This window comes from Pteronotus mesoamericanus, unplaced genomic scaffold (genome assembly GCF_021234165.1).
Source record: "Pteronotus mesoamericanus isolate MK-2021 breed Mesoamerican mustached bat unplaced genomic scaffold, CSHL_Meso_final scaffold_582, whole genome shotgun sequence".
NCBI lineage: Eukaryota > Metazoa > Chordata > Mammalia > Chiroptera > Mormoopidae > Pteronotus > Pteronotus mesoamericanus.
The window spans coordinates 5,278,725-5,302,674 of record NW_026555323.1 but is presented as its reverse complement, the minus strand read 5'-3'; the positions used below and the strand labels follow the sequence as shown (position 1 = coordinate 5,302,674).

The 23,950-nt window shown below is 48.7% G+C and overlaps 1 protein-coding gene across 2 annotated transcripts in view; it reads right to left on the bottom strand.

Moving 5' to 3' along the window:
- The window catches only part of IGF1R (insulin like growth factor 1 receptor), a 221,624-nt gene that overhangs the window by 47,756 nt on the left and 149,918 nt on the right, over positions 1–23,950 (bottom strand). The gene's annotated exons all lie outside the window — the stretch shown is intronic.

The following is a 23,950-nucleotide window of genomic DNA, read 5'->3' as shown; positions in this document are numbered from 1 at the left end:
ACCACAGGGCAGAGCCAGAGCTTTGTTTCATCGAGGGGAGCTCCTTGCAAAGGAATTTCAGGGCGGCCTGAAGGAGGGAAGACCTGTCTTTCAGAGACAGGACACCTCCTCTTAAAGGGGTCACAAGTCAAGGAGTTCCTGTAGGTCACCTGACGTCAACACAGCACAACATGCATCAAATACTCCAGGGAAGAAGATGCGACAGGGAAGCGGGGGAGCTCCAAAGGAGAGGCGCCTGGTTTGCTGGCGGGCAAAGCCGGCCGCTCCGGGGTGGGGGCCCGTACGCGGCGGCTGCCGCACAGCCCGCAGGACCCTGGGAGGCCGGCAGGGGAACGCGCGCAAGTCCGGGATTAGCGAGTCCTGGAGCCAGCCCCAGAAGCCTGCTGTAAATTTTGTCTCATCGTAATGTATATAAATATTATTAGTGTTCAGGACTATTAAGGGATTTCTTGAAAAGCCCCGGGCAGTGTGTCTCGCCAGCAGATGGATGGATGCTCCACATGAATGCCAAAACTTTAAATTTAGTGCAGTTACCAAATTTCCAATTACGGAGCGGTGGGAGAAAGGAAGGGAGCCTCTTCCCTGGCTTCCGCAAGGAAGGGGTACACCAAGCAGGAGTAGAACTAAAAAGGGGAATGAAAGCTGCTATCAACTAATACACACATAGGGGGAAAAGGCATACTAATCTTACCCATGAAATCTTTCTATTCATTGGCGTTCTCATCATGGCCACCAAGAAAAACAAAAGCCTATCTAAACTGCTGGAAAAGCAAACGACATGTCCCACACCTACCACTAAAAGGACTGGTTTGGGGTCACAGTCACGTAAAAATAAGACACCACGTTAAAAGCTCATTCTCTTCATTGTAGGGACAGGAAAAGTCACATGCATCGGCTGTTAACGCCCTTCCTCTCTGGAGTCTTTGCACCTATTAAATTCTTTTTTAAGATTTTTAACAAACATTTATTTTTGTTCTCGCCAGTAAGTTCGTTCACGACCTTGGCCTCAGAGAAACCGTGTTTAAAAGCGTACGAGAATAAATCTCTTTGCTGGAAGAGAAGATGGAGAACTCAACCTCTTGACGGGGAACAAAAAAAAAAATAGAAAAGGGACCACTTAGCCACATAATTTTTAAAAGTGGAAACAATTTTATCCCAAATCATTTCTGAAGGATAGAACTAGTTCATGGATGTTCAAATGAGGTCACAGTTTTGAGTCAAAACACAGGCTGGCTGAGGGACAGCTTGGTTATTTCTGGGTCGCCCTAGGTGACACATCGCTGTCCCCTGTAAAATGGGGGTTACCTTTCCTAATGGGCACACGTCGTGATGCATGAAAGCGAAATGAACTGCTGGCAACTCTGGGAAAGTGCCTCTCAACTCCCAGAGTGCACCGGGGAGGCACAGGGCCCGGAGAAATGATCAGTTCCCGTGCCCTGCCAAGAGAGAGCCGACTCCATCAGACCTCCTCGGGAAGGGCAGGGAGGAGAGGGAGCCCAGCTGCGTCAGCTGAACCCCCAAGTCCCCTGCCCGAGGAAGTGGGCATTGTCCTCCACAGAGCACTGAGCCACAGGCGAGCAGGCGAGAAAGGCTCCCTCCAAGTCTTACACGCATCAGCCCTATCGGTCAGGGGCCCGGCTGGGTCCCGCAGACAAGGCAGGTACAAGACGGCGGGGCACCTTAGAGAGAGAGCGCTGCCCCAGCGGCCAGAGGACACCGGCCGTGACCAAGGCCCGCCGGACCCCCGACAGGAATGCACTTTCCACAGCTCTCCCCAGGCCTCACTCAGGAACCTGGTGCACAGGTGAGGCGGCTGCTCTCTCGTGTGGGTCAGAGTCGCAAATGCTCCCGTTAAATTCCAACGTGGTCGGTCGGGTCCCCCTCCAGATGCCTCATTCAGTCACGGCTCATGCAGACGTGCAGACACGGCTGTCCCCTCCCGTACTCCACACAGCAGAGGTAGTGCGAACGGTGTGGAACAAGGGGACTGAGAGACCAGCGGGGATTTCCCTGGACCAAGGCAGGGTGCTTGGGGTCTCCCGGAACAATTTTCAAAATAACTATCATCGTCCCATCGGGCTAGCTCATTCCGAGCTTCCCAGCACGTCCAACTCCTGCCTTCTCTTTCACCGCTGCCCTTGGAGTGCCCCCTAGGTGAGTGCCCTTTGAGTCTGAACACGGGACTTTTTATTAACAGAAAGTTACTATTCATTGAGCATCTTCCATGTGCCTGACAGCACATACAGTATCTCACAGACATTATTTGACTTCCTAACAGCATCACGGGGTCAGCATCATTATCCTCATTTGTAGACAATGACGTGGAGGCATGGAGACTTAACAATTATCCGGAGCTGCTAACTGTCCAGTTGAATCATTGCTCCGCTGTCAGCCTGGGCTTCGCACTCAGATCTGTCCGTACGTTGGTCCCCGCCTCTGCACCCGCTCTGTTCTACGGTGGCGCCATGTTTCAGCCACATCCTGCTGTCTAAAGGAAAAGGCCAGGGGGTTCTTCTCATGACACTTTTTAAATGTGCATCCATCAGGGAAAATGAAATCACAAGTCCTGGCTCACTCTCCTCCCCCCAAGGTATGCCACTTGGACGAAAGGAAGGACAAGACCCACAAAACGTGACCTTCCGAAAAAGGCTCAAGTGTCCAGGTGGTATTAAGGAGGTAGTATGCGCCTAAGTAAGGCTTCCTTATGTGTTGAGCTATGGCAAACAGAGCCTTTGAGGACGTTTTTCCAGCACAGATTACAAGGCAGAGGCCTGTCAGGTTTATCAGTCAGGGTCGCTGCTAACTCGAAACGACGGAAGCAGCAGCTCTCGTCATGGGTACATTCTATGGGGCAAATGGGACTGTTTATGAATAAATGGCTGTGCTATCAGGAGGACTGACCAACGAGACCCAGGGAGGCTCAATGGCCCGCAGAACCCTTCCACCCAAACAAGCTCATTCGTGAGCTTAGGGAGCCAGCGCTCACGCCCTGCACCAATTTGTGGGTCTCGGCAAGACTGAAAACGGGGTGGGGGGAGGGAGAGACAGGCTGCACCTTCCCTTGGGTGGGCACCGAACACGCCATAGAATCGAGGCTCACAGAAACAGTCAGCTCCAAGGACAGCCCTGCCGTCTACTGCACATGGGAAGCCAAGAGGTTCCGGGAAACGTGTCATAATGGCCACTGAATGCATCTGTGAACATTTCATTAGTGAACAAAAGCAATAATCACCTCCAGACAATACTTATTGGATCGCTTCGGTCTCCGGGATCCGACAAGCGGAGTTGGGCGGAGTATTGAGAAAGCAGGAAAAGAAACAAAGGCACCCGAGAAGGCGAAGGAGGGGAGCCGTGATGGCACCGTTATTAAATAAAAATTTCAAGAGCTAATTAGTGAGGGTAAAGAGTGAGCGGCCATGGATGGGAAGAGCACAAAGCAGGCTTACAACAAACACCGAAAACCAAGTGCCAGGCAGAGGTGGCTGAGGGATCTTCCTCGGGGGGAGCTGCTCGTTTTGCTGACTGTGGGTTATGACTTTTTTCTTCCTTCATATATTTTTAGCAGCTTATTTGAGATATAATTCACATACAATGCTCCCATCTAAAGTATGCAAGTTCATGGCTTTTTGTACTGTATTCCCCCCACAAAGAAAAGCCACCTCCTGACCCCCAGCACCCCGCCAGCCCTAGGCGGTCACTAATCTACTTGCTGTCTCTACGGACAGACTTGCCTGTTCTGGACACTTCATAGGCTTTTGTATTTGGCTCTTTTCACTTAGCATAACATTTTCAAGGTTCATCCGTGTTGTGGCGTGTGTCTGCACTTTATTTTCTTTCTTAAATTTTGACTTTTGTGATCCACAGGTGGCCCGTCAGCCTCCCTCTTTGTGTTGTGATAAAAACCACGGGTACATCAGTGGGGAGTTGGTGAAGAGGTCCTCTGAGACCCCAGAATCTTCACAGACTAGATTTATTTTAAGGAAAGAAAGACTTGAAGGCTGTCAAATGAACTCAATGGTGTTCTCCTCTGATATTGAGAGATTAGATTTTTTCCCCTATCTAATCTGTGGGGAAAGATCACTATGCAACCCTCTTACCTACTCCCCAGATGGAGGAAAAAACACACCAATGAGCTTGATGTTTACAGAAATGCCTGCGAGTCTATGGCCATACCACCCTGAACGCACCCGATCTCGTCTGATCTCGGAAGCTAAGCAGGGTCGGGCCTGGTTAGTACGTGGATGGAAGAGATGCCTGAGAAACGAACTTGCAACTACATCACGGAGAGGTCTCCTAGACGGCGGGGAGGAAGGAGGAAATGAGTCAAGACAGAGAGTCGGAAGGGGAAGAAGGGATTTGACTTCCCACTCCTGTTATTTTTATAAAACAGAATATTCTTTTTCAAAAAAATCCCACTCTTCTAATATATTCTAAAATTGTCCCCAAATTCTTTCTTCCAAATTCGTATTCAAAGCCTACTGCAAATTTGGGAAAGAGAGACAAGTTTTAGTGGGAGAAAAATCCCGGAGGAGGAATATTTGGGGGTATTCCTGCTCAGCCAGGGGGTAATGTGATGCGGGGTCTGTGTCCACATCTTCACCAAGGACACAGAGAGTGTCTCTCATACACCGCTCACATCCCCTCATCCTGCTTTTATGTTATTTTATTTTTAGTGTTTCTCAGAAAAGAAGAAGAAAAAGGAGAGGAAGGGGGAGAAGGAGACGGAGAAGAAGAGAGAAATCCCCAAAGAATTAGGTGACTCTATTTTTAAAATTTATTGGGGGGGGGCAACATTGATTTGTTGTTCCGCTTGCTTATGCACTCATTGGTTGCTTCTTTATGTGCCCTGCCTGGGGATCGAACCCACAGCTGTGGAGTACGGATGCCGCATGCTAACTTGACTGAGATACCCAGCCAGACCAGAACGGGTGAGTCTGCTGAAACTCTTCGCCAGTGTTGTCACTGACCACCAGGCATGGCCACATAAAGACACCCAGTCACTTACTATTGCCTGTCACAGAGGCTTAAATGGACAGGGTGGAAAAAATACTCTTCACACACTTAAAAATTACTCCAAGTTATTTTAAATTGGGAACTGTTTGTATATTCCTTATAAGTTTATAAAACTCACACTGTCCCTCCATGACTAACTGAAGTGGAATTGAGAGAGTATTCTATATTTAAAACTTGTCTGGTGGTTCGTGCTTACAGCCCTATTTCCACTCTCTGTTACTGTACACAGAGTTATGTGAGGTATTGTGGGCTCCTAAACTCCTCTGACTTCCTAACAAGGCAGGCCTGTGTCCCGGCGGGACACATGGGGGGCTCTTTGGTGCAAGAGGAGGCTCCAGGGGAGAGGCGTCTGGCTTGGTGGTTTTGACTGCATCTCTTAACACCGGCGTTAGGGCCCGTTTCTGAGCACTTACGAGCCTTGCTGGTGTTGACCAAGGTATCAGAGCCACTGATAGATGCCTACTGCATACACCCATGCTCACCAGTGGAGACCACACACATCACATCTCATTTATTTCGGTAGAAATTTTTAGCCCAAAAGTTTCAAACCTTAAAAAAAAAAAAAAAAAAAAAAAGGCCATGCAAATCTAATCACATTGGAAACAATCATTTCCTTCATTGCAACTCGGGAGAAACCCCAGGTCCGCACTTTGCGAAGGCTGAACAAAGGATCCCAAAGTGGGAGGCTCCTCTTTCCTTTTTTTAACCCTAATCGTTGCGTTTATTGTTTTTGTTTGTTTGTTTTTGTAAATGATAGATCAAACTGGCTTTGACTGAAATGCCAACCCAGGCGCTTCACGTGTAAAACGCTCGTTGAAAACACGCGCTTCAGTTTTAAATGTCCAACGGAGACAGGCTCACCAGGGCCGGCTGCTTTGCTCTATTACTGAGGACACATCGGAGAGGAAACTGTTATTTGCACTTGGGACCATTAAACATCTAGCCTCATTTCGGACTTCAGGTGTTCACTTTTATCCCCACGGTCTCACCCAAATTGTAAGGTGAATCATATGGCTGGAGGCCGACGCAACATCACTTCGGGGTCTAAGAAACCTGGAACGGGACGCAAACTATGACGAAGCCCATGGTAAGCTGAGGAAGAGGGCGGACAGTCAAGTCTTGTCCTTGAGACACTACCGCCCATTTGCCGCCGGAACTGCGGCCTGACCGCCATCAGCCAGGTGGGGGACTGACGTGCAGGCAGCCTGGCTGGTGGCGGGCCACGCAGGTGACTCTCTCCTCCCTTCCTGTTTGAGCCACCTTCCCCGCCCCACGTCCTCATTTTTAAATTGCACCCCAAACGTGAGCTGCTGTGAGTCTCAGGGTGCAAGGGAACCCCAAAAGATCGAAGAACATTAGGAAGCACTTGAGAAAAGCAAGCAGGGCAGCTCTGCACTTGGAAACCACAGCCAAGGATGACCCTCCTGTGCCACCCGGGGGGCTGAAGACTGAAGCCATGTGCACAAAAGCCTAAAATCACAAAGGGGCCCAACTGCCTGGAAGCCCCAGGGCATGTACCCGTGAAGCACGTGTGTTTGGGATCAGCACATGGCAACTTTTGGAACACATGGCCGTGCTTCCCAAGTCAGCTTTCTGTAAACACTGTCAAGCCCCAAACTAGCCGAGTCACTTAAAAATAAAAAATAAAAATAAAAATAAATAAAAATAAATAAAAATTAAAAAAAGCTCTCAAGCACCCATCTCACCTTCAAAAATCTTATCCAAACTCCTGGACTTAAATAAACTGAAAACAAGGATCTGAAAATGTGGAGTGATCTTTTTTTTCCCCTTTTTTCTTCAAAGGAGTAAGCTCTGTAGCAACCTCCTTGAATTTCATGTCAAAGAAAGAGTTGTCCCCTGAGTTCGCAGCCTCCTCATCCCCAGCAGGGGGCCCGGGAGGCCAGGGCGCAGAAGCCACTGCAGCACAACATCCCTCAGGACTTGTCTGTGTTGTACTCACAGAGAGAACAAGTACTGGCAAGTGACAAAAAAAAAAGGAAAAAAAAAAAAAAGGAACATGTTTTGCAAACAATCAGAGTGACCTGAAACGCAAGGTAAAGACTGAGGTCTGCATTTGTGCTGCAGCGCTGCCGGGCCAGACTCGGAGATGGGGCGCGGAGGAGGGCACAGTGGGTGGCCGTGTGGCCTCCCTTCGCCCGGAGGGACCGCTCACCGACGGCCCACGCCCCACCCCAGCCCGGGCTTCGTGGCTTTGTTCTGCCTGAGCCTGGAGCATCTGTGAAATGAGACGAATGCCGGAAGGAAGGGGTCACCGGTTTCTGGAGCTGAAAGCAGCCCAAGACCTTGGCACCCAGTGGCATGTCCTGTCTTCTGCGGGCAGGCGAAGGAAGGCCAGGGAGCTGACGCTGTGAAAATCAAACAGCGCCCAGGGGCTGGGCACCCGACCTTGGAGCCCAGGGCTCCTGTCCCACCTTTGCACGAGGTTCCTACTCCCCACAGAGGCATCTCTCCACCTTCCAAGCACACGACGCCTTTCCCTCAACGACCCACAAATCTCCTTGGATACTGTTGGAAATTGCAAAATTGATCCGTACCCCACCCCTTTTCCAATTCTGAAACTGCCTCCTCCCGGTCGTACTTGTCCCCCACAGCACACACCCCCCTCACCAAGTAAAGCCTACTGAATGCATCTGTACCCCAAATGCACGCCCTCACCCCCATATAGATCAACAGCGCCTCAGCTTTTCCCCAAGCCTACTTTCTGCTTAGGAAGAACTTGTCTTCCTAAATTCGCATTCTCAACCCACGCCAGAGCTCAGCAGGGGCAGAGATACATTCTGAACCTGTTGTTTCCATCCTCCTCCTCCCTCAAGGCTGCCCGCCCACAGCTCCTCCCGCCCTAACCTCCATCCTTTGAAATTTCTGAACCCCAGCAGAGGACGCGCCTCCAGGCTCTTCCTGAGCTCTGTCGTGCTGGAAACATCCGTTTCACCCAGGAGGTACTGGAGACAGCAATTCCGACCTGGAGCACGCATTTAGGGGAAAGATGGTCTTTTTGCAAGGCTCAATATTTGGAATTCCTAAAAACGGCATTCTTATTAAATGTCATTAACATACCTGTGCACGTCCCTCAGACACGCCACGCAGAACCCAGCATCCACCTGCACACATGGTAGATACAGGGGGTTAGGAAACGGCCCTTTGTGTTTCTGTGACCACAGAGGGTACCTATTGCAACTCTCCTGCCCTGAAGCTTGCAAAACTTACAGGAAGTCCTCCGCCACCTACGTAGAAAACCCACTGCCAGAAAAATGAAGTGTAAACACTGTATATTAAATTAGCCAGGTGTTTCAAAAAAAAAAAAAAAGAGAGAGAGAGAGAAAACATTATCCCAACCCAGTATTTTCAAATGCTAGCTGGCTTTCATGTCTCCTGGTGCAGATACGAGCAGAGATAGAGCAGATACAGGGTTCTGCCTCTTCGTAAGGGGTAGGGTTTCCTTTTTTAATGCATACAAACAATCTGCAAATTAGTCCACATTGAATGTGGCCAACGCAGCCGGGAAAAGGCGGCCAGCTACTTCCTTAACCTGGGGCTTCCCTCCTCTGTCTTTACACTGGACACAGATGGACGTCAACAATGTAAGTCTATTGACCAAAAGAGAAATCGTTAGCTTGGCCTTATACTCACTGAAGCTATTCTTAAGGGAAGTAGCAATAAAAATGAAGAAACAGAAAGAACGGAAACCAGAGGGACACGTCGCTGGGTCTCGGCTTACAGAGTAAGACAGGTCAACACATGTTTGTGAGGTAGTCCACGCTGAAACTGCCTTTCACCCCAGGCCCTCCCGCTGGGCAGCCTGGCCTTGTGGGTGCTCATCCCTGCTGCGGTCCCTGGATACGCTGGGCTGGGCCTCAGGGAGGAGTGACAATGGGAATTTTCAGTGGCATGCCTCTGAAAATAAGCAGTGTCAAAAATATATTAGAAAGCAAACAAAACTACCAGCCCAGAAGCTATGCTGGCAAAATTTAAAGCAACAATTTAGAAACAGCCTCCACCCATTTATGTGCCAGCTGGGTCACATTTCTATGGGCCCAAGTCATGTCTGTCTGTCTGTCTGTCTGTCTACACTTTTTTCTTCTAAATTGGTTTTAGGGAGAGTCAGTGTTTAAAACGTGGAGGTGCTTAAGTTCATGCTCTGTATTATGGACGCAGCAGGAGACAGCAGGCAGAGTGTAAGGTGGAGAGAACCCGGACGGTAGCGTTAGACAGAAGTGAGTTCACACGCCACCTCTGTCATTTATCGGAGGCTGCGTGGCAAAGGGACTCGGTCTCCTCGGTCTACATCCAAGACAATACCGCCTTGTGCTAGGGGTGAATATTGGTAGACCATGTAACTGGATTTTTCCTGGTACATGGTAGGTCCTCTGTAACTAGTAGTTGTTATTATTTGATCCCTACACAACATCCTGGAAAGGTTCACTGTATTTCAGTTACTATTTTGAAGGGTCCCGAGCTGAGGACAGACTGATGGGTAGGGGCAGAGCTTGAGATCCTGCCAAGAAAGCTTTCACAAGCATGGAAGTTAAACGATCAACTTCCACCAGGCAGTGAGCTCTTTTTTAGACAAGAGAAAGAATTCTCTCTGTTTCAAAAAACTGCATTCGGGTTTTCAAAGGAAAAAACCTTCCAGCAGAATTTGCTGCTAAATGACTTCATCCAACTTCCACAGGGGTTAGATGAAGACTCTGACCATAGCAATGAGATATACAAAAGCCCTTTCCTCTGTGGAAATGAAGGATTCTCTATAAGCAAGGAAGAGGTAAAGAGGCATGTCCCTTGGTATTAATTACAGGGCTGAGGAGGAGGTAGGTGGAGGGAGGAGGTGTTGTTGAGGCCAGCAGCTGGGACAGGTATCGCCAGCCCCCATCGATGCTCAAATAAATGGGCAGTGCTGGCTGATACTACTCGAGAGGTCTCGGCACGGAGCTTCCCGTGAGGCCCAGGGGCTGCGCAAAGGTGGGCATTCCACAGGAAGCCCTCGGAGGCTTGCTTGAGGGCGGAGTACAGGTTCTGCCATTACGCTTCTCTAAGCCACAGGGACCTCTCCCCGGACGAACAGGCTAGCTGCAACCAGGAACACGCGCAGGCCGTTGGGAAAAAAAAGCCTTGGCCTTGTGCACGGGCGCCCTGGGCCACTGCTCCACGTGGAGATGGGAAGGAGAGCCACCTGGCCGGAGCTCCCGGCAGGCCGTCCAGTTCTCACGCCATCTGCATCTCTGGAGCTACCGCCCACTCCTCACACCTCACAGAAACCGGCCTGGGTGCCCGCAGCCCAGGACATTCCATCGTCCTCACCCCATCATTCCAGGCCACTGTGAGGGGAAAGGGGTGCCGCCTGCCCCTCTCAGACCGCCTCCCTCTGGGCCTGTACCAAGGAAGAAGCACTCGTGGAACCGTTCCGTCGATTTCCTGGGGCAGGCCCTGCCCAGAGTTCTGGGACGCAGCTCTGGGTTTCTGCTCCAGGCTCCGGAAACACTGCTGACAGTGGAGATGATTTTACGTGTCAGGACAGGGATACACAAGTACACGCACGCACGCGCGCACACACACACAACAACCACCTTTTGCCCTCCTGGCGCTGCTCCTACCTCACTGGCTCATTTCTCTTTCGTGCAGAACGCAGACTCTTTCGTGACTCTGGGCCTTCACGTGCGTGGTTCCTTCCCCTTCTCCCCCTGCCCCCACTCCCCACCCCTGCGGCGCTGGGCTTGGCTGCCCGCACCCCAAAAGGCCTACCCTGGCCACCCATCCGAGGAGGTGCCACTCTGGCTGTGCTGCCCCCTTATTTTATGTCACAGCATCTCCTTCAAAGCACTGACCGCATTTACAACCAAAGATATTATTATTGTTGATATTGTTGGACAGATGTCGCTGGAGCGAAGGGGCAAGGTGCAGTTCGCGTCAGATGAGGATGGCGTTTCAGTCCGGGGAGAGGGAAAGAGTTCTGGAAACGGGTGGGGCTGCTGGGTGCACAGCAATGTGAATGTACTCAATGCCCCCGAACTGGGGGGGGGGGCAGGGGGGGGAAAAGGTGAGATGGTAAATTTTATGTGATATGTATCTTACCACAATTCAAAAACAGACAGTTTTATGTGTCGTGGCTCTTTCTCCTTCTTCCCCTAGCACGCTCTGCACGGGAAGGAGGCCTGTGTGTTTTCATCACTGAGCTGCCCAGGACCTGGCCATAGCCGGTGCTCAGTGTATATTATATATTAGTTCAGTGACTCACCATCCATAACTGCTTGCTACTCAACTGTGAGCTCCTCCAGGGCAGAGACGCCATTTCTTATTTTTATTTGCCTCCGTTTCTTCTAGAGGGCCTTAAAGAGAGGCAGAGTCGGGTGCTTACTGAGCCCCCGCTTTCTACTTATGCAAACTTTCCAAGAGCAAAGCCCTTGAATTTTATGTAAAATGTATGCGTAGACGTATGCAGAGTTCACCACATTGCAGCTTTCACCCTGGCTGCCAGGAATCCAGAGGAACCAGATTCCAGAAGGACTAAACTTTGTCCCACTGTGGCACACAGTTATCCTGCTGGCTTTTCCCCTCGGGTCCCCTATCATCCCACCTTTTCTTAAAATTTATTTTTTAAGTTAAAATCGGCCGCATATTCTCTTTGGCATTAGACATAAGTATAAATATCGAAAACAAGTATCGGAAGGAAGTGTCCTTCCAGAGAAGTGCTTTTCTAGGTTTTGACGCTGTTAGTAATTAAACAGCAACGATGACGAGACTAATATGAAAAAACCACTTTCCTTCCTCCAGAAGACGGGAAAAGTGACAAAAATCAGAGAAGCCATGCGGAGGTGTTGAGGAATAAAATAAACCACAGCCCTCTGGCTTCATTCCTGGGCCAGTTTTCCCGGAGAATAACCAAAGAAATCATTTGACCTAACATCAAGCCTCAGCCTCCTTTCCGGTCACATTTGCTTTGGGGCAGGCTAAAACTTCCTAAGGAAAACAACTCTCCCTCTTGCAAGGGCTTGATAGAAGAAAAGCCGAAGGTACTAGATGGAAAGAGAAAAAAAAAAAAAGTTTGCTCTCCTTGGTAGTAAGGCGTCTGTCCTTTAGGGGGCACTCGCGGCTGCATGTGCTAAGAGCTTGGCCAGTGCGGCCTGATTCAATCCCCACGACTCGGAGCAGGAGAGTCTAACCTTTTCCCACCTTTTCCTAATCTTTCCCCTTGTCGGGGGGCCCGAGGCGCAGAGAGCCGCTCGCCCACAGTCACACAGCGTGAAGGAGACAGAGGCAGACACCCCAATCCACGCGATCTGCTTCAGGGTCCACGCTTGGGGCTGGGAGGCCACGGTGCATATGCCAGAGTTTTCCAGGGTAACTTGCCTAACATCAGAGAAAGGAATCAGCGTTATTTCAGTGGTGAGGAGACTGAGGACTGAAGACACAGGGATTTGCCAGGGACACAGAGCTGACAAGCAGAAGACGAGTACTGAATGCTAGCAGCTCAGCCCCAAGGCCGTACCAGGCTCCTTCCTGTGTCTTAAAGACCTGTCAGGGCCATTTGGAGCCGTCCCAAAGGACCACAGAGTGATGAATTTGGCTATATAAAAAGGTGGCAACTTTACTGCTAGGCTTAACCTAACTTCAAAATATTTCTCAGTTATTTCTACTTGCAATGTCCTAATTCACACCCATGGAGGGAGCGCAGAATTAGGATCGCCCCAAACACCCGTAGGCAGCGAGGGCGCACGGAAAACTAAGATGCTGTCCGTAGCCAGGTCAGCAGATGAGATGTGCACACAGATAATGGTTCAAGGTAAAGATTCGCGTCATACAAGATACACATCGGGCTGAGAACGCTTCCGGCTGCGAGGACCAGGGAATGGAAGGCTGTGTGCGAGGCAGGAGGAGCGCTCCAGCCGGCTGGGTGGGTGGGTGGGGGTGGTGCGCCGCGTGTTTTCAACAGAAAATTTTCAAGTGCCGTGTTTATTAATCTTATAACTTAAAATTCTCACAAATAACCTCGGTGCATTTTTACCACTAAGGAAGATTTTAATTAAACAAATCGAATTTGTTCAAAATGTCCCAGGATGAGGTCCAGAGAGGCTTCTGCTGCTGTCTGAAGTTAATGCCTATGGATCTATTTGCTAAAGTGGCTTAGAATGGGCTAATTATTCTTTTTCTCCCCCTCCCTCTATCCTGGCACAAGGAAATTTTAAACCATCGACAATCCCTCCATTAAGTTAAAAAAATAAACAAACAAACCTCCATTGTGAGAGGCGCCATTAGTGTCTGCCTCCTTGTCTTCCCATCACAAAAGGAGAGGGGTGGCAAAGAACACTCGCTGGTCAGTAGTTCATGTTTTTATTTTTTTAAATCATTATTTGTGTATTTAATTGATTTTAGAGAGAGAGAAAATGAGAGGGGGAGGAGGGGAGAGAGAGAAACGCCGATCGATGTGAGATAGAAACATCGAGTACTTCATGCTTTTTTTTTTTTTTTTCCCCCTTAAAGTGTAGCAATTCTGCTTGGCCAGGCAGAGTGAAAAACAAAAACCTCGGTCATTTGTTTAAACAAACTCACAGAAACAAAACCACTTCCTCAACAGTGAATTCTAAAAAGGATCACACGCTTAATGTGATTTTAAAAACTTTTTTCACGTATTAAAAGCAGGACGAGGGAACCGACCAAATGGACATCACCCCTCTCTCCTGCTTATCTAGTTCTGGTTTTGTCCAGGCGCCAAAATCACCGACAGCGTTTCCCCTCATCCCAACAGGAAAATTTCATGGCTCCCGAAGGTCTGAGTCAGACCAGAAAGCTCATGAATATTCTGATTTTCTGAAGCTGATGCCAGGAAATCACTGTAATTGATGACCAGACACAGATTACCTACCAACCGTCTTGTCCCCATAACTACTCCAATGAAATAATTTTATCAAAAGGTGGAGTTGCATATTTCAAAGTTATTAATAACAAGAGCCAGGTTCTGATTTTTTAAGATGAGGTTTCGATCTTTCGAGACTTTCTCTTTTCCAGTAAATTGCACACTGCGATCTCCTTTAATAAACTCCCTTGCTTTGTTGCATTTTAATTCAAGTGAATTGCAAGTAAACTGAAGAGGACCTTAACTTCCTATCCGAAACGGAAAGAAATAAGTGCGCCGAAAAAAATTTAAGTTAGGGTCTGCATTCCACGCGGCGCCAGGAATTTAGGAGGGTCTGAGCGTCCACGTGGCGGCGGTGGGGGACCGCGACTCGCGCGCTGTCCTGGGGGTGGCGTGAGCGCCCCGGGCTGCGGCGGCAGCTCGGGGTCTAATGGAAGCATGAGTAATTGGGCGTTAGCTCGGAACAATAGGCTGAGCCCGACTTGGGAATGCACGCCCTCCTTCCATGTTACTTTTTCTCTCTTTGCAAACACATTCGCATCTTTTACTTCCATTTTAAATTGTTCACCGCGCGTAAGTACTTTTCGCAGCCGAAGCGGGTGACCTCGGCAAGTTATTTACCCAAGTTGTTTACGCCGCCAGCCGCCGTGTCTGGGAAAGTGGCGACACGCTGGCCGCCAGGCTCCGGGCGGTTGGAGCATGCTCGCCTTACAAGTTTAGGACAACTGGGGTTTTTTTCGTTTTGTTTTCCGCAGAACTCAGTGACCGTTAAAAAAGAAGCGAGAGTTTGTAGTATCACAAGTTTGGAATGCTTAACTTTACGCCCTAAAACGGATTATCGACATTCAGGAAGTCCAAGCCCTCCACGTCCCGTCCCCAGGGAGGCCGCGTGGCTTCTGGCACCGTGGGCTCGCCCCACCCCCCCCCGCCCCCGCAAGACTGAAACCACGTTTCCGTGGCGAAACTTGAACCGCCGAGAAGTTTCAACGACATGATCGGCGACAAATATGAAGTCATATGTATGTTTTCGGCGATGGGGACTGAAGAATTAGAAGGGGGGGGAAGAAAAATGGGGCTGATGTTTTTTTCCAAAACCAGACCGCCACACCCGGCCGCTCCCTTTTCCGTCCACTCGAAGCACGTGGCGTCCGGAGGCCACGTGACGTGGCGGCGGGGGAGGGGGCGCCCAGGCGCCATCACGTGGCCAGCCCGCCCTCCGCGCGGGCACGCGCACGCCTAGCCCCGCCCCGCCAGCCTGGCCGGCGCTGGCGCTGGCGCTAGCCGAGTGCGCGGCGGCCGCGTGGCAGACTCGGGTCTGCAGTCGCCTGTGCAGTAAGTTTAATGGCTGCATCCGGACTGAACTCCAACCTCAGGCTTGGGGTCCAGACGCAACACGAATAAATGTACGCGTCTCGCTATGCTTTGTGGCCATCTTTAAAACGTTCACCGAGAGATCGCAGACACAAAAAAACTTTAGGTTCACGTTTTGTGAATTCTACGCAGCCACACATTTAAAAGGCATATATACACGTAGGAACCACCCTAATTCACAATCGTCGGGTCTACCAACAACATTCCTACTTCATCCAGCAAATGTGTGACCTGATAGCGTATCCCACTGGGCATCTACGGTTCTTTTTTAAGGTTCTTTTTTTTTCCCTTTCTTTCCCTTACATAACAGTTACATTTCAAACTCCTAAAATTTAATTTGTGAGGAGTTCCAAGTACTAGTGAGGAAAAACAAGGGCCACAGGAAGCTTGGTGTACATACTGTGATCTTGTCAGAGTGTGATAATAAAATTACAAACTGGGACGGATTGCAGGATATTAAAAAATGTGGCCATTCACAGTGCTATCAAGTAGATAGATACACGGTTTTTGATGAAATACTATACTCGAGGAATATAAATACTTTGAAGGGATAAGTAAAAAGAAGACAAAGGATCACGTAGGTAGAATTAAAATGGAAGAAAAATTACTTAATTTTAAGGAGCCCCTCTCTGTAAAAGTAAAGAGTAGTTTTACTCTTTGAAGTGATGGAAAATTCAAAATAACAATTTCCTCACACAAATCTCATTTTGGGGCTGCTTAAGTTTAATTAATGAGGGCTGGGAATCAGTCGGTCCTCCACGGGGGTCCCCTGAATGCATCCGCAAAGGCAAGAGACCCTTGCAGCCAGGACCAAAACTAATGGGACTTACTTTTTCGGCCATTCAGATCTCCTCCCTTCTCCTTTACCTCCTCGGAAGGAAAAAAAAATAAAAAAGGCAACGACATTTGCAATAACATCCATATTTGAGATTTCTTAGGCTTCTGCAGATTTTTCTGATGCATGTCATTCGTAATTGTCCTCCCAGAAAAAGTGGAGCTGCCACTGCTATTTAAAAAGTTTTATGTCCCTCATTTTAAAAATACATAAAGTCCTCGGAGTAGAATTCCAATTACTAAGGGGAGGAAACAGAAATAGAAAAATCACCATTTGGCAAACACCACAGTAATGGGTGTTAAAATTAGTAGGTGAAAGAATAGTGAGGAACAGTGTGAACAGGACAGTCTGAAGTAGCTAACCCCCCAAAAGTTGCTTCCTAATCACCAAGGGAAAAGTAGTAACAATGATGGAGAAACTTGCAGAGGCCTCCTTAACCAAGCGACCCAGGTTCACCTCTGAAATGACACACGTGGGTGTCATGTGTCTCCTGATCGGTCACACTGGGAAGGGCACAGTGGCACTTCTGTGATCTTCCTGCTAAAACCATATAACCTGAATTTAATTAGGAGGAAGCACGAACGCAGCTTGAAGGACGTTGTACAAAATAACTGGTTCGTGCTCTTCCAAAGTATGAAGTGACTAAGACATGGTCCCAGACTCAAAGAAGCTGGAGAGCTGTGACAACTGTGAGCGCTGCGTCAGTGTTCACATCGCAGCTTTGCGGTAGTTCAGTGGTTACGAGAGACGTTAACCTTGGGGAAGCTGGGTGAAGGTTATGCAGGGCGCTTGGTACTTTTTATGACTTTCTCTGCAAGTCTGAAATTATTTCAAATTTAAAAGTTAACAAATAATAGTTATTTGGAAGTTCATAAAGGAAAAAGAAAGCAACTTATAGGGTGCTCCTCAGCTACACTGAGAGACTCTTGAGCTATCAGGATACATGTTAATAAATCTTTAGTGAACTCCAAAGTTTCCCTTTGAATGATAGATTGGACTGCACGTACATGCTTCCCCCCACTTGAACCAGAGTTACTGACAACCCACCTCCCAAAACGGTCCCTGACACTTTCATATATAATTTGGAGAAGAGGCAAATCTGTACTTTGTTCCAGGTGATTTCCTAAAGAAATACTGTTGCCAGAGGCTAATGAGACTGGTAGAGACGCAGGCAAGCGCGTCGAGGGCTCCTTCCACTCTGACCGCACTGCCTGATGTTCAGTTTGTGTCTGATCTTTCTCCATTGCGGTGGAAGTGGGAAGTAAGATGGTTGAGGGATGCAAAGAGAAAACAGTCAATGAAATGGACAACAGAAAAATGCATGCAGCTCCCCTGGATCCTCATAACAACTCTTTGTCTCTAGACTGTAAACACGGCAAGAACTGTATTTTTCCAATCAGGCCATATCCTCTGTTCCATCATCTGCTACAGACCATAGAGGCTTCTGTTCTCTTCCCATTATGCATGAGAGACCAAATTCTCTCAACAGCAAATATCTTCCCCGCAGTAGCGGCAATTTCCCGGCATTGCAAGCCCCCCCAGTTTCCTGACTTACCACTGCGTGGTAGTGAAGGCAATGGGGAGAACTGGCACTCGATCTCACCTGAAAAGCCTGATCTACTTTTTTTTTTTCCAGCTACTGGCCTCCAATGAATTGGTCCTCACTGGGGAATAATGGAAAATTGAGGCCAAAAATGAACGCGCAAAAGCTAGGATTTGTACTCTGGCGTTCCCAGGGTTATGGGGCGCACAATGGAAGACGAGATGCAAGGGGGCACAGCTGCCTTAAGTACCCGGTGCCACATATGCACAGTGATACGTCAAGGCACAGGGTGAGGTCCCACGGAGCGGGCCCCTGCCTCGCACCCAGAACTGTGTTGACTGAATCCGACCGAGTGCCTCCCAAAGATAGGAGACCGAGACCCAAAGACTGGTCTCCCTTGTGCGGGGTCAGAGAGCGCTGGGTGGTGAAGCGTGGAGGCAGGCTGGCCTCGCTCCAGGATGCAGACTCTATTATACTACGCTGCCTCCCAAATTAAAGTTCGCTTGCAAAGGCTGCAACAGCTGAGAGGTGCTCACTGCAGTGGAGAGTGGAAGGCTGGTGTCTCTTAGGAAGAGGGACACCCAGGAGGGGGGATATAACAGCAGGGAAGGGAGGACCCATACCAAGCTCATTAGGGAAGCCCCTTCCGGTATATTTATCTGAAAGTGAGGTACAAGGGGACGCTCCTAGGATACCGTGTCATTGAACTAAGTGCTGAGGGTGGGTCCAGCATAGAGCGGTGGCGATCGCATCCATTTCGAAGATGATTTTGACCACTGTTTTGGCCTCACCGTGGATAAATGTGTTCTGTTCATTTTAATGATTCCAGCGACTGTCATAGTATTAGAGACAGACAGACAGAGACACACATATGGATGGAGGGACAGAGAGAAGTAAGAGGAAAAAAATGACAGGAAGGAAAAATGCTCACAGACTGAACCTCACCTTTCAGGAGCTCAACTATCCAGCAATAGACATTTCAGAGGTTGGGAGCCAAGGATGAGAAAGAAGCTAGATTTCACTCATGCGCAATTCTAACAAGCTTAGAAATCTGTCTTCAGAATACCCATAGCAAAGAGAAAGCAGGAGCTGATAGACACCGCTTCCTCGTCTTACTGCAATAAGTCTATTAAACAGAAATGGAGACATAAAAATGATAAAACCAGACCATAAGAACACAATAAGCACACGAAATCTTCAGTCTAAGGCAAACTGCTTCCCACTAGGCCTTGAGGCTATCGCTGTATTATGCATAATACAACAATTTATGCTCTCTGATGTCCCCGAGTCGGCCAGAAATGATTAAATTATATTCACTAGAGTAAGAAGCAAAGAAGTACATAATCTATGTTGAAAAGATTTCCAGCATGATAGTGTCCAAAAAAAAATTAAAAAAAAAAAAAACAAAAAAACGGGTGCCGGAGTCCCAGCCATTTTTTTTAAAACCGGGGCTTGACTGTGCTTCTTTGTTCCTTCTTTCATTTGACAAATGTTTACTAAGCACCTGAGCAAGGCTGCTGGGAGAGGCCCCTGCTCTCCTGGCGTTTCCAATCTAGTAAGTCCCTAAGATCCTCAGGGCCCAAATTTCTACCAGGATGGCACAGGCGTTTCGGCTCTTGTCCGCAGTGGCGCATGCCAAGTCCAAATGACGTTCTGATTTATCTTGGGATATGAGCCCCTGAGATTGGCCTCTTTGATCATCCCTTCAGCCATCAAGGAGTCGTCAGCATGTCAGGAACCAGTCCACATGACCGAGGCATGCTGCTTCGCCTGTGCGAAAATATCATGGTAGGCAGGGCCGAGAGAACTATGATCCCCAAATTTGCTGGCTTTTTCTCTTTGTTGAGGAAATTAATTCTGACACACACGCATTCTTCTTACATTTCGGCTGTAACATCTCATAACTGAATCACTATACAGTTAATCAATGCATTTCAGAATGTGACATGTTTTAAGTAGTGACTCATTTTTTACAAGGAAAAATCCTAGACATCTTGATATTGGTTGAAGCATTTACAAGATGGCAAAAATCATAACTTAATCAGAAAGTGCAGGTACACACTAAAACTACTTTCCGTTTTCTTATTGTTTTAGAAACCCAAGAGTCTCTTGCCTCTCTTGAGGGCAAGGCTTATAAACTGGAAATTTTCATTTTAATGGGATCTTCCTGGCAGGAAAACACCACACAGAAAACTGTCTCTACCGTCTGAGTGTAAAGATTGTAGCGCAAATGAAAGCATACATTTTGAACCTGGGTCTAGCTCGGTTCAAAGTCCTGTCTCTCCCAACTACCTGGTATGTGACCGTGGACCCCTTACTTTCTCTGGGCCTCTATTTGCTCATCAGAAACACAACGTTGGTAGAATCTATCTCACTGGCTGTTGCAAAAATGAAATGTAATGGGCCTGACCAGTAAGCTCTCAAAGCACTGCTTGCTGTCACGCAAGGGAACGTGCTGAATTTTTACACAGGCCCCGCTATTCATGGGCTTTGGAAATGATAGCACCGGGGGCTCAAACTGGATGTGTTTTTTTTCCTATGTCAGATAAGTTTTCTGTCTGTGTTCTTACTATTTTTTTTTTGAAAGAAGGATTCGCCTTCCCCTGAGGCTAGGCTTCCCAGTAAGCCCGATGAAGTTAAAACTAAGGGACAACGTCAATAAAATCGGAGAGTGAATGAAACCAGAAGGCTGCCTTGCGGAGGCTCTAGCCTGCCTTCCATTCCTTCAGGCAGGGTCAGGCGCGCCTGGGTGGGTGTAAACGCCTCCTAGCAGAGCCGGTCCCAAGTGTCAGGTGGGCTTTGGGAAGAGGACGTTTCACCCGCTGGCCATGGCAGACGTGAGCTTTTCAACATAGAACTCAGTGACGATGGTGGCTTAAGATGGAGTGAGGCTGCTCCGTGGCAGGCTCGGAGCTGAACGCTGCCCTGGTTTGTTGAGCGGCTGGGTGGAGAAACAACGGAGAGCCTCGCCCACGTTTATTAGAGTCCTGAAAGGCAGCCTGTGCCTCTGAACCCCACCGTTCCCTGGGCCTTTGTTGCTCCATTAAAGGGCTGAGACTGTCCTTGTACAGCGGGGTGGATTGATGTTATTTCTAAAGCATGCAATTCATTTCAAGAGGGGAGGGAGGGAGGGAGGTTTAAGTTGGAAATATTTTTCTATTGAGAAGAAAAATTAAATATAAGTGGAAATAATGTTTTCATGAAAATGTTTCCATATTTCAGCATTTCCCCGAAGCACTCCGATCTCAATACATCACAGGACAGTGCTACATTAGAAGGAATGAAGACAAAATGAATTTAAATAAAATTGAAACTGACCAGCCAGGCTTTATTTATTCTCCCAACCTGATGAAACAACAAAGCAGAGGAAAAAAACACAGATGCACCGAAAGAAGAACTAAAAAGCAACTCCACGAACATTTTAAACCCAAATGACAATGCCAATTTTGCTTCAAAATTTCTAAAATCCAGCCTATTTTCACATCCACAGAAGCTTTTGAAGGTCCATGAGTCGGTGGCCATGTGATAAAACTAAGAAGACCTTCTCGGTTGTTTTCTCTCAACCAAGAAACCCACTGGCATTTAGTTATAGAAGATGACTTGCTAGGTTTATCGTTGCTAGGTCATTAGGAGTATCTAGTACTTGCTAATAATAAACATTAACACTGCCAGAAAATGTGTGCAATTAGACAGCAGGGCTAATTGATTGTGTTGCATTTTTTAAACATCTGTACACCCCCTTGATGAACCCTAAATATGACAAGAAAAATGAAATGCACAGGTCTTAATGTCCCTCATCAAAATAAACACAGACTTTAGGAGGAAGGAATTCCGTCAGCTAGTCATGTGTCTAAGATTTGTACTGTCTAGTGGCCACACGCCACATTTGGCTATTCTAATTGAAATTAATCTGATTTGCACCTCTCAGCCCCACAAGCCACATTTCAGGTGCCCCGATGCCACGTTTGGCTAGTGGCTACCTCACTGGACAGGCCGGATATAGAACAGCCCTCCCATCTTCACAACAAGTTCCACTGGACAGCTCTGGTTTAGGTAAAAGAACAGAGCTGTGAGCTTGGGGTGTTTACACTTTGTGTTACAAGATGTACACAAAATGGTCTCCCTGAATTTGGGGGTTGCTTTGGAGTAGCCCCTTGTACACACCTGGTTTCCCCAAGTAACTTCAAGACACAAGCCAAGAAAAAGCCAATATGAACACTCTCCTCCACATCACCTCTAGTTTCCTGTCACCTATAATACGTCCCTCTTCCCTAGCAACAGAACCGCTCACCCAAAACTTGATTCCTACTGCCTACTGAGGAAGGAGTTAGTTGCGGGCAAAAGGGCAAATCATTATTTTGAGATAGAAAGACCTTCCCAGGACACAGTGAAATATTAAAACACTTGGCAGGTGTTAAATATTAAAACGCACAGCAGGCTGCCCTTCCCCTCGATGGCCATCATCACACTTCTATTTATTTAACGTCTACATTCCCTGCCCGACTCTCAGCTCTACATGAGCAGAAAGCAAGTGTCCTGCTTGCTGTTGTACACCCATTACAAGCACAGTGCCTGGGACAAAACAGATGCTCAGATTTTTGTGGAATGATTGAATGAAACTTAAGAAGAATGGTATTTTGCTAAAGAACAGCAAACATCCTTTTGGAGCCTGGATCCAATTCTTTTCTATTTGGATAGCAATCCACCCTTTATTTTCAGACACAAACTTAAAATAACTTAGCAGACGGATGCATGCAGGCACTGCAAGCTCCAGTTCAATGTCTTCCATACTCCTCAAACGCCCAGCCCCAAGCCCTTTCTGGAGGCCACCTCCTCTGCCCCTCGTACTGATATTTTGCTACAGAAAAAGAGGAAATCGAGGCTTAGGGAAAATTCAGCGACCCGCCCAAGGTCACAAAGCTATCGGCCATATGGTTTGAAAGCTCCTTTGGTGATGAATACGGACCCCGCCGGTCTTAATACCTGGCTATACAACTCCCGCGGGGCCAGGAAAGCTCCCGCGCATCTTTGTACCCCCAGAGTTCGGCACAGCACCTGCCCAGAGGCACCTCCCAACGTTTTCACAGCACCTCTGTTCAACTGTTGCAATGGCTCAGGGCCACCTAGGACCGGGGAAGGGGCCTACTGGGGTCACAAGAGTGGGCAGGGCTCGGCACACCCCGCCTGCCGCAGCGGAATCAGGACCCGCAGTGACCCTGCCGCCCATCCATTGTACAGCGGGCTCCTGCGTTGGCTGCGTGGCCGCCCCACGTCGGGGACCGGCCTGCTTCTGTCAACGGACCACTGCTCAGCCCTCGGAGGGGCCGGAAGCAATTCGAGTGTTACTGTCTTCCTCCCTCCTCAGACTTCTACCCAATGAGTCTGCTATTTTAAAAACACACTTAACAGTACCCCAGTGAGGACTCATGGGGGCCTAGAAACAATTGTCTTCAAGAAGATTGGACTTTCCTGTTTGGCGCAGTTCAGATGAGGGCTTCTAGAAATCTGACCTTCTTAAGTGTTCATTTTTATTGAAAAAAAAAAACAAACACTATTCACAAAGCAACAGGTTCTAAATTTATACGTATGAAGAGCTCATTTTTTTTTTGTTTAATAGGTAGCAAGAGCTGGCCAAGTGGGACACAGAAGGGCATAAGTATAAGACGGGGCACCTGTCCTTTTAGAGGAAGGACAAACGGACATGGATCAGATCCCCCAGTAAGCGATTTGGGATAATTCTCAGCTGTGCTCTCGGCCGTCCTACGGGTCCTATGGAGCAGTGACGTCTCCGCCTGCAGCTGAGACACCAGCGCTCACAGCAGCGCGCCCTGACTGAGCGCCCCCTAGGCACAGATCCGCGCCAAGCACAGTTAATCCTCACGGCCCCCCCCCAAGGGAAAGGTATTAGCTCCCCTTTCTGCAGATGGGGAAAGACGGGCTCGGAGGGGCAGCCACGTGTCCAGGGTGCTGATGCGTACAGCCCCACGGCCCACGTGCCGTTCGGCGAGACTGCCTTCACCCGGACTGGAGATGCACAGAAAATCAAAACTGAACTCAAGGCCGCGGCGGGCACACCACAGTGTCCCCCGAGGGGCAAGGACAAGACTCACACGACCAGAGGGTGAGGAGCGTGTGCAGCGGGGTGGCCTCACGGAGGGCAGTTTGGAGCTGGCTGTAGAGGGTGGCCAGGGCAGGCCACAGGGAGGGGGCTCCAGGACTGGGGTGGACGGGCGAGGCCCGGGGACAGGAGCTCCACGTGGCCTGCAGTCACAGGAGGACGGAGCAGCCTGGTGGCTGGCAGTCAGAGGCACGGGCTCGG